We start from the raw sequence: 10920 nt of genomic DNA, 5'->3' as shown, positions 1-10920 counted from the left end.
AGTAACTGGGATTATAGGCATGTGCTACCACGCCTGGCTAATTTTTTTGTATTTTTAGTAGAGATGGGGCTTCGCCGTGTTGGCCATGCTGGTCCCGAACACCTGGCCTCAAGCGATCTGCCTGCCTCAACCTCTCAAAGTGCCGAGATTACAAGCGTGAGCCACCGTGCCTGGCAAGGGTGTTGTTATTATGGCCATTTTACAGGCAGAAAAACTGAGGTCAAAGCACTTAAGTAACCAGTCCGGCATCACCCATCAGGGAAGTGGTGGAGCCAAGCTTTGAACTCAGGCCTTCTGGCTGCACAGATCCAAACCCCATGTACCTTCATCACTGCCTCTCACAGCAACCCATCCCATGACAGCTGAAACAGCCACACTCCAGCCTGAATTGTGAAGCTTTTCTGATAGCAGTGAACTGATTGAATCAAGCCATTTTGTTATCGTTGCTGCCGCTGCTGCTGCTGTTGGGTTTATTTGTTTTGGGTTTTTTGTTTTGTTTTGTTTTGTTGTTTTTGAGACAGGGTCTCATTCTGTCGCCCAGGTTGGAGTGCAGCGGCACAATCTCAGCTCACTGCAACCTCTGCCTCCCAGGTTCAAGCGATTCTCGTGCCTCAGCCTCCCGAGTAACTGGGATTACAGGCATATGCCACCATGCCCGGCTAATTTTTGTATTTTTAGTACAGACGAGGCTTCACCATGTTGGTCAGTCTGGTCTCAAACTCCTGGCCTTACCTGCCTCGGCCTCCCAAAGTGCTGGGGTAACAGGTGTGAGCCACCGTGTTTGGTTTGTTTGATTGGTGGTTGGTTGTTTTGCCTGAGTGAATTAATGTCTGGCTACCATGTGCCAAGCATCGTCACATGATCTCACGTGATCTCGTTTTGTCTTCCCAATAATCCCGTGACATATGGACGACTATTCCTGTTTTACAGAGGTTCAGACAAGACTTACATTCATAGGCTGGGCTCAGTGGCTCACACCTGTAATCATAGCACTTTGGGAGGCCAAGGCAGGAGGATCACTTGAACCCAGGGGTTCAAGACCAGGCTGGGCGACATAGCAAGATCCAGTCCCTATTTTTATTTTTATTTATTTATTCTGAGACAGAGTCTCACTCTGTCGCCCAGGCTGGAGTGCATTGGCGCAATCTCGGCTCACTGCAACCTCCACTTCCCAGGCTCAAGTGATTCTCCCACCTCCATCTTCCAAGTAGCTGGAACTACAGGGATTCGTTCCTATGCCTGGCTAATTTTTGCAATTTTTGTAGAGACAGGGTTTTGCCACGTTGCCTAGGCTGGTCTCAAACTTGTGAGCTCAAGCAGTCCTCCCACCTCCCAAAGTGCTACGATTACAGGCATGAGCCGCCTAGCCCATCTCTATTTTTTTTTTTTGCTTTTCTGAGACAGAGTTTCTCTTTTGTTGCCCAGGCTGGAGTGCAATGGCACAATCTCGGCTCACTGCAACCTCCGCCTCCCAGGTTCAAGCGATTCTCCTGCCTCAGCCTCCCGAGTAGCTGAGATTACAGGCACATGCCACCACACCTGGCTAATTTTGTATTTTTAGTAGAGACAAGGTTTCTCTGCGTTGGTCAGGCTGGTCTCAAACTCTTGACCTCAGGTGATCCGCCCACCTCGGCCTCCCAAAGTGTTGAGATTACAGGCATGAGACACCACCCCCCGCCAAATCCCAGCTACTCGGGAGGCTGAGGCAGGAGAATTGCTTGAACCAGGGAGGTGGAGGTTGCAGTGAGCCGAGATTTCACCATTGCACTCTATCTAGCCTGGGCAACAAGAGTGAAAACTCCATCTCAAAAAATAAAAATAAAAATAAAAAATCAAAAGACTTATAGTTACCCTAAGTCACATTGGTAGTGTTTAGACTGAACGAAACCCCTTCATTGGCAATGGCTACAGATGGGGGCTTTCAGCTCATAGACTAGGGAACGTGACTTCCAGCCCCCATTTCCACCAAGAGATTTGAAGGGAACAGGCGGAGTCCACGACAGAGCAGGGGACTCTCCCGGGGCAGCCAATGAGGTGAAAGTCACAGGAAACAGCCTCCTGCTCCTGGTCGCATTGTCTTGTGCAGTCCTGACTTGCAGGCACCATGACTTGAGGAAAACCATCTTCCCTTCCAAAAACTGCTCTGGAGATTGATTAGATAACCATGGCAAAGTGCTTTGAAGACAAGGGATGTAGGAAATGTTCTGTGTGGGTGGATTCCCAGGGTGCTTCAGACGAGATTAAGGCCCACGAATGGGTCTGCTCGGTTGGCCGGGATGCTTTGTGTGGAAAAGAAGCCTTTCCCAAAACATTTCTCCTGGAGGGGCTGCCAAAATCCGCCCAGCTCTGCTCCACACCCAAGCGTGTCTTCCTTCAGCGTGGCTGTCACATGACGAAAAGGAAACTTTTACACTCAGTTCAATCGTGGACTGGTCCATGTGGTGTTGACATGCACTTAGATATCAAAGTGTGTCTTTGATGAGAAACAACTACTGAATGTTTTATTTGTGCCTGTATTTTTTTAAGTATTTTATTTGTATAAAAAAATAAATAGAGATTAGGCGTGGTGGCTCATGCCTGTAATCTCAGCACTTTGGGAGGCCGAGGCGGGCTGATCACGATGTCAGGAGTTTGAGACCAGCCTGGCCAATATGGTGAAACCCCATCTCTACTAAAAATACAAAAATTAGTCAGCATAGTGGTGCACGCCTGTAGTCCCAGCTACTCGCGAGGCTAAGGCAGAAGAATCACTTGAACCCAGTGGGGGAAGAGGTTGCAGTGAGCCGAGCTCACACCACTGCACTCCAGCTTGGGAGACAGAGGGAGACTCTGTCTCAAAAAAAAAAAAAAAAAAAAAAATTAGCCAGGCGTGGTGGCAGGTGCCTGTAATCCCAGCTACTTGGGAGGCTGAGGCAGGAGAATCACTTGTACCTGGGAGACGGAGGTTGCAGTGAGCCAAGATCGTGCCACTGCACTCCAGCCTGGGCAACAAAGTGAGATTCCATCTCAAAAAAATAAAATAAAATAAAAACAGAGATCAGGTGCGGTGGCTCACGCCTATAATCCCAGCACTTTGGGAGGCCAAGGCGGGCAGATCACCCAAGGTCAGGAGTTGAAGACCAGCCTGGCCAACATGGTGAAAACCCATCTCTACTAAAAATACAAAAATTAGCCAGCATGAGGGTGCTCATCTGTAGTCCCAGCTACTCGGGAGACTGAGGCAGGAGAATCACTTGAACCTGAGAGGCAGAAATTGCAGTGAGCCGAGGTCAGGCCATTGCACTCCAGCCTGGGCGACAGAGTGAGACTCCATCTCAAAAATAAAAAATAAAAATAAAATAAAACAGCTTTATATGAAGGCAGCAATTTTATTCAGGGGAGAAAAAGACTCTATAATTATCCTGGTTAAATATCAGATTAAAGCCTTACTCAAGAAGGAGTAATGCGACCAATTTGAAATGGCATCAGGAAAGTAAGTGTTACTGGATATGGTGGCTCATGCCTATAACCACAGCACTTTGGAAGGCTGACAGGAGGATCATTTGAGGTCAGGAGTTCAAGAACAGCCTGACCAACATGGTGAAATCCCGTCTCTACTAAAAATACAAAAATTAGGCTGGATGCAGAGGCTGACGCCTGTAATCCCAGCATTTTGGGAGCCCGAGGCAGACAGATCCCCAGAGGTCGGGAGTTCGAGACCAGCCTGACCAACATGGAGAAACCCCATCTCTACTAAAAATACAAAATTAGGCGTGGTGGCGCATGCCTGTAATTCCAGCTACTCAGGAGGCTGAGGCAGGAGAATTGCTTGAACCCAGGAGGTGGAGGTTGCAGTGAGCTGAGATCACGCCATTGCACTCCAGCCTGGGCAACAAGACAGAAACTCCGTCTCAAAAAATATATATATATACAAAAATTAGTCGGGTGTGGTGGCGGGCACCTGTAGTCCCAGCTACTCAGGAGGCAGAGGCAGAAGAAGCACCTGCGCCTGGGAGGCAGAGTTTGCAGTGAGCTGAGATCTCATCACTGCACTCCAGCCTGGGCGACAGGGTGTCTGTCTCAAATAAATAAATAAATAAATAAATAAATAAATAAATAAATAAAAGCAAGTCTTTCTGTGAATGTATAAAGTTGCAAGCCCAGCGACAGAGTGTCTGTCTCAAATAAATAAATAAATAAATAAATAAATAAATAAAAGCAAGTCTTTCTGTGAATGTATAAAGTTGCAAGCCCAGTAATGCAGGTGCTCTAAGCAGTCCACAGGTGTGTCAGTCATTCCTGGGCACTATCAGATATAATTTCGTGTGCCTATAGGATCTCATTTGCCCTTGACTGTAAACGCAGTGTGGAGGGTATGTATATCAAGACTTTTTTAGGTCATGAGTGTAGTTGGACTTTGCAGCTGCCTGTTTCATGTACTGTAGCCTTCACTTTAAGCAGATATAATATACAGAATTTTGAGTAAACTAAGTTGAAAAAGCAGGAAATCAGCTCACATTAGCAAGCACAAAATGGCTATATATAAGTTTCAGGCCAGGCATGGTGGCTCATGCTGGGAGGCCGAGATGGGAGGATCACTTGAGGCCAGGAGTTGGAGACCAGCCTGGACAACTTAGGGAGACCTCATCTCTACAAAAAAAATGTTTTTTAAAAAAATGAGCCAGGCATAGTGCATAGTGGTGCACACCCTGTGGTCCTAGCCACTCGGGAAGTTGAAATGAGAAGATCATTTGCACCCAGGAGCTCGAGGATGCAGTAAGCTATGGTCTCACCACTGCATTCCAGCCTGGGTGACACAGTGACACCCGGTCCCTAAAAGAAAAAAGAAATTTCAGCAGGCATGCATCATATGTTAGAGACATTAATTTATCTGCAGTAAGTTAAACATATAAGTGCTTTCTCCTGGGAGGGCAATGAAGGGAGGCAGAAAAAACCATAAAGTTTTAGTGCTCAAAAGATATAATCAATGTAGCGGGACAGCCTGGCGCAATGGCTCACGCCTGTAATCCCAGCACTTTGGGAGGCCAAGGCAGGCGGATCGCTTGAGTTCAGGAGTTAGAGACCATCCTGGGCAACATGGCAAAACCCCATCTCTACAAAAAATTTAAAAATTAGAGGCTGAGGCGGGCGGATCACGAGGTCAGGAGATCGAGACCATCCTGGCTAACATGGTGAAACCCCATCTCTACTAAAAATACAAAAAATTAGCCAGGCGTGGTGGCAGGCGCCTGTAGTCCCAGCTACTTGGGAGGCTGAGGCAGGAGAATGGCGTGAACCCGGGAGGCGGAGCTTACAGTGAGCCGAGATTGCACCACTGCACTGCACTCCAGCCTGGGGGACAGAGTGAGACTCCATCTCGAAAAAATAAATAAATTAGCTGGGCATGGTGGCACGTACCTGTGGGAGGCTGAGGCACAAGGATTGCTTGAACCTGGGAGGTGGAGGTTGCAATGAACTGAGATCACGCCACTGCACTCCAGTCTGGGTGGCAGAGACAGACCCTGTCTCAAAAAAAAAAATGCAATGGGAAAATTCTGTGGGTGTGGAGACATTGGTCAAAAGCATCATGAGGCCGGTCATGGTGGTTCACACCTGTAATCCCAGCACTTTGGGAGGCCACCTGGGGAAGATCACCTGGGGTCGGGAGTTTAAGACCAGCCTGACCAACATGGAGAAACCCTGTCTCTACTAAAAATACAAAATTAGCCAGGAGTGGTGGCACATGCCTGTAATCCTAGCTACTCAGGAGGTTGAGGCAGGAGAATCACTTGAACCCAGGAGGTGGTGGTTGCAGTGAGCAGAGATCGCGCCATTGTATTCCAGCCTGGGCAACAAGAGCGAAACTCCATCTCAAAAAAAAAAAAAAAAAAAAAAAAAAGCATCACAAAAATATTCTAAAGGCCTGTGAGTGCTATAAGTGATCATAGCTATCAGATATCAACCATCTGTCACGTGCTGGGAATTAGACCAAGTAACTTGCATGCTTCAGCACATTCAATCCTCGTAACCATCCTATAGGATTTGTTTTAGGAGCCTCGTTTTACTTTATTTTGTTTTATTTTATTTTTGAGACAGAGTCTCTCTATTGCCCAGGCTGGAGTGCAGTGGCACGATCTTGGCTCACTGCAACCTCTGCCTCCTGGGTTCAAGCAATTCTGGGATCCCCATTTTAGTGAGAGAAAAACTGAGGCTTGGCTAATTTTATTATTTTTTTTTTTTTTGAGAGGAAGTTTTGCTCTTGTCGCCCAGGCTGGAGAGTGCAGTGGTGCAATCTTGGCTCACTGTAACAGTTACCTCCTGGGTTCAAGAGATTCTCCTGCCTCAGCCTCCCGAGTAGCTGGGATTACAGATGTGCGCCACCACGCCCGGCTAATTTTTGCATTTTTAATAGAGACGGAGTTTCACCATGTTGGCCAGGCTGGTCTTGAACTGCTGACCTTGTGATCTGCCCGCCAGCCTCAGCCTCCCAAAGTGCTAAGATTATAGGTGTGAGCCACTGTGCCAGGTGTAAACCTCTTTTCTTTATAAATTACCCAGTCTCAGGTATGCGGTTGTTTCGTTTGTTTGTTTGTTTTGTTTTGTTTTGTTTTGAGACAGGGTCTCGCTGTTGTTGCCCAGGCTGGAGTGCAATGGTGCAATCTCAGCTCACTGCAACCTCCACCTCCTGGGTTCAAGTGATTCTCCCGCCTCAGCCTCCCGAGTAGCTGGGATCACAGGCATCTGCCACCACACCTGGCTAACTTTTGTATTTTTAGTAGAGACGGGGTTTCGCCACGTTTGCCAGGCTGGTCTTGAACTGCTGGCCTCAAGCAATCTGCCCGCCTTGGCCTCCCAAAGTTCTAGAATTACAGGTGTGAGCCACCACACCCGGCCTCACTCACCTAATTTCAAATTGTCTTACTCCAAAATTGGTACTCTTTCCATGGCACAACACCGCCCCCCAAAATCCCTTCTACAGGACACGGCCAAAAGCAGGCTATAGGCTGCTGGTCCAACCATATCCCTGTTTCGCTGCTTTGCCAAAAGCTTTATCTTCAGTAGGCTGGGAAATATTTTTTATATTCAAAGCATAACTCAGGCTTTCTAATGAGAATTGATGAAAAGTAATTTTTACATCATTGATTTTGTCCTAAACCAAACTCGCTGGGCATCATCTCTGGCTAGAGCTTTATTCCTTTATTTAAATTAAAAAAAAAAAAGATGACAGCATTCATAGGGGACAAAATATTTCCAGGTTACAAACCATTTTGTGAAATTCCTGTCTTCAAGAGTTGAACGGAAAAGGTTCAAATCCTCCCATTGCAGGAGAAGGTAATTGAAGGGCATTTGATTCCCTTGAGTCACGGGAAACCCACAATTTATTCTTTAGTAATAAAAACTGCATGTGTAAGCATTGAGACCATGGACGGTCAACTCAAATTAAAGATTTTATGGCTGGGGGTTATATTAAATCTTTTCAACAATTTATAGAAGGGATTTGAAATATGTCAAACTTATTTCTTTAGGGTTTTTGCAAGAGAAAGATTTTATTGCATTGAATCACAGAAGGAGGAGAAAAATGACTCTGAGTTCACCCAGTTCTCACCCCCGCTAATGATCTTTCGCTCACTTTACAATCAAAGCCTGGGTATTAAGCTGTCTGAAGTCAACCTCTTCCAATTAAAATGAAAGTCATAAAGCAAAAGTATTTCAATAATTTACAATAATCATCCCAAATATATACAGCACATATATTGAAGAAATGTAAAGCATTTCATATTTTTTATTTCTCTCACCTGGACCAAAAACTAAAGGTTCTTAGCAAGATTAAGGGAACATTCATTAACTTAAATATTTATAGAGTAAATGAATATGTATGTGTTTCTATGTGTGTGTTATGAAGGGGAAGATGAAACTGGCACTTCTTTAATCTTTGTTTTTTTTTTTTAGGTGGAGGCTCGCTCTGTTGCCCAGGCTGGAGTGCAGTGGCATGATCACAGCTCACTGCAACAACCACACCCAGCTAATTTTTGTATTTTTAGTAGAGACGGGGTTTCACCATATTGGCCATGCTGGTCTCGAACGCCTGACCTCAGATGATCCACCCACCTCAGCCTCCCAAAGTGCTGGGATTACAGGCATGAGCCACCGCACCTGGCTTTATCTTATTTTTTTGAGTCAGGGTCTCGTTCTGTCGCTGAGGCTACAGTGCAATGGCACGATCATGGCTCACTGCAGCCTCAAGCTTCTAGGCTCAAGCGATCCTCTCACCTCAGCCTCCCCAGTAGCTGGGACTACAGGCATTCCACCATACCTGGCTGATTGTGCGTGTGTGTGTGTGTGTGTGTGTGTGTGTGTGTGTGTGTGTGTGTGTGTGTGTGTGTGTGTGTGTGTGTGTGTGTGTGTGTGTGTGTGTGTGTGTGTGTGTGTGTGTGTGTGTGTGTGTGTGTGTGTGTGTGTGTGTGTGTGTGTGTGTGTGTGTGTAGAGACAGGGTCTTGCTTATTGCCCAGGCTGATCTCAAACCCCTGGTGTCAAGTGATCCTCCCACCTCAGTCTCCCAAAGTGCTGAGATTACATGCGTGAGCCACTGCGCTGGCCCAGAACCAACACTATTGAGCGCCTGTGGTGTACCAGGCTTAGCGTTGTGATCAGTGGACCCAAACACCAATGAGACCCTTCAGTGAAGGCGTGTGTTTTTAAGAAATGTAGCACACAAACTACCTCCCAGTGCAATGAAGTAAACGGTGAGGTGAGGAAGCCTGGACTCTGGACCTGGCAAGAGGCAAAGCCATTACTGTACATAGAGGGGAAATGGCATCTTTACACATAGAAAGGAGAACCAGGCTGGGCGCGGCGGCTCACGCCTGTGATCCCAGCACTTTGGGAGGCCAAGGCGGGCGGATCCCATGAGGTCAGGAGTTTGACATCAGCCTGGCCAACATGGTGAAGCCCTGTTGCTACTAAAAATACAAAAATTAGCCAGGCATGGTGGTACGCGCCTGTAATCCCTGCTACTCTAGAGGCTGAGGCAGGATAATCACTTGAACCAAGGAGGCAGAGGTTGCAGTGAGCCGAGATCTCACCACTGCACTCCAGCATGGGCGACAGAGTAAGTCTCCATCTCAAAAAAAAAAAAAGAAAAAAAGGAAAGAAAGGAAAACTGGAGCTGCTGAAAGCCCATGGTTCCTGCCTCCTCCCTAATATCATTTAGTATACTCATCACTTTGCCTTACCGTAATAGCTCCATTTGCAAATGAAAATTAAACTGTACATGGGGCTGGGCTCAGTGGCTCAGGCCTGTAATCCCGGCACTTTCAGAGGCTGAGGCGGGCAGATCAGAAAGGACTTGAGGTCAGGGGTTCAAGACCAACCTGGCCAACATGACGAAACCCCGTCTCTACTAAAAACACAAAAATTAGCTGCGCGTGGTGGCACGTGCCTGTAATCCCAGCTACTCAGGAGGCTGAGGCAGGAGAATCACTTGTACCTGGGAGGTGGAGATTGCAGTGAGCCGAGATCACACCATTGCACTCCAGCCTGGGCAACAGAGCGAGACTCCATCTCAAAAAATAAAATAAATAAAATTAAAATAAAAATAATTTAAAAACCTGTGTATGGGAATGTGCATGGGAAAACACTTGACAAGCTGCACTCTGCAGGTTGGTCTCCCCATCTGGCCTAGAATCTACCAGGACGAAGAGACTGTGCAGAACCACCTCCAGAACCCAGCACCTACCTCTGTGTCTGGCACCAGTTCTCTCAAAGCCAGAGCCAGAGACCTAAGAGTGTATGTCTCCTGCCAAAAGTAGGAGGGGCAAAATTTCCCCCAGTTTTCCCAGGTGTGAAAAGGAACAACTTTTTTTTTTTCATTTCCTTGGATTTCTGATACTTTAATTTTTTTAATACATAGAAAAGAATGTATACAATATATGGTGATTATGAAGCAATAGTAATAAAATAACCCCCTGGGAACACGTAGGGGCGCCAAAAAAGAAAGGAAGGGCTCACAGAAAGACAGATATTTCAAAAAGATGCAGAAACCGGCCTGAAGACATTCCCAGTGGCCATATCAACAGCAATTTGAGGATCAAAGTGAACCCAGATTGTAAACCAGTGTATAAAACAGGAAAGCAGACCCAGGCGAGTTGGCTCACACCTGTAATCCCAGAACTTTGGGAGGCTGAGATGGGAGGATTGCTTGAGGTCCAGGAGTTCGAGACCAGCCTGGGCAACATGACAAGACCCTATCTCTACAAAAAATAAAAACTTAACTAGATGTGGGGCACGTGCCTGTAGTCCCAGCTACTTGGGAGGCTGAGGTGGGAGGGTCTCTTGAGGCAAGGAGGTCGAGACTGCAGTGAGCTATGATTGCACCACTGCACTCCAGCCTGGACGACAGAGCAAGACCCTGTCTCAAAAAAAAAAAAAAACAACAGGGTACATTTTAAAATGAGGACTGGCCGGGCATGGTGGCTCACACCTGTAATCCCAGCACTTTGGGAAGCTGAGGCAAGTGGATCACAAGGTCAGTAGTTCGAGGCCAGCCTGGCCAAAATGGTGAAACCCCATCTCTACTAAAAATACGAACATTGGCCTGGCATGGCAGAGTGTGCCTGTAATCTCAGCTACTCGGGAGGCTGAGGCAGGAGAATCGCTTGAAACCAGAAAGCAGAGGTTGCAGTCAATCAAGGTGGCGCCACTGCACTCCAGCCTGGACAACAGAGCAAGACTTTGTCTCAAAAAAATAAAATAAAATAAAATAAATAAAATAAAATAAAAATAAATATATATATAAATTTAATCAATCAACAACGACATCTTGAAATTGAGAACTCTTCCTTACTGTTCACTCAGCAGTTATTTATTTTTATTTATTTATTTATTTAGAGACAGAGTCTTGCTCTGTCACCCAAGCTGGAGTGCAGTGGTGCCATCTCGGC

Source organism: Pongo abelii, chromosome 6 (assembly GCF_028885655.2).
Source record: "Pongo abelii isolate AG06213 chromosome 6, NHGRI_mPonAbe1-v2.0_pri, whole genome shotgun sequence".
In the NCBI taxonomy this organism is placed as follows: Eukaryota; Metazoa; Chordata; class Mammalia; order Primates; family Hominidae; genus Pongo; species Pongo abelii.
This window is presented reverse-complemented; position numbering follows the sequence as displayed.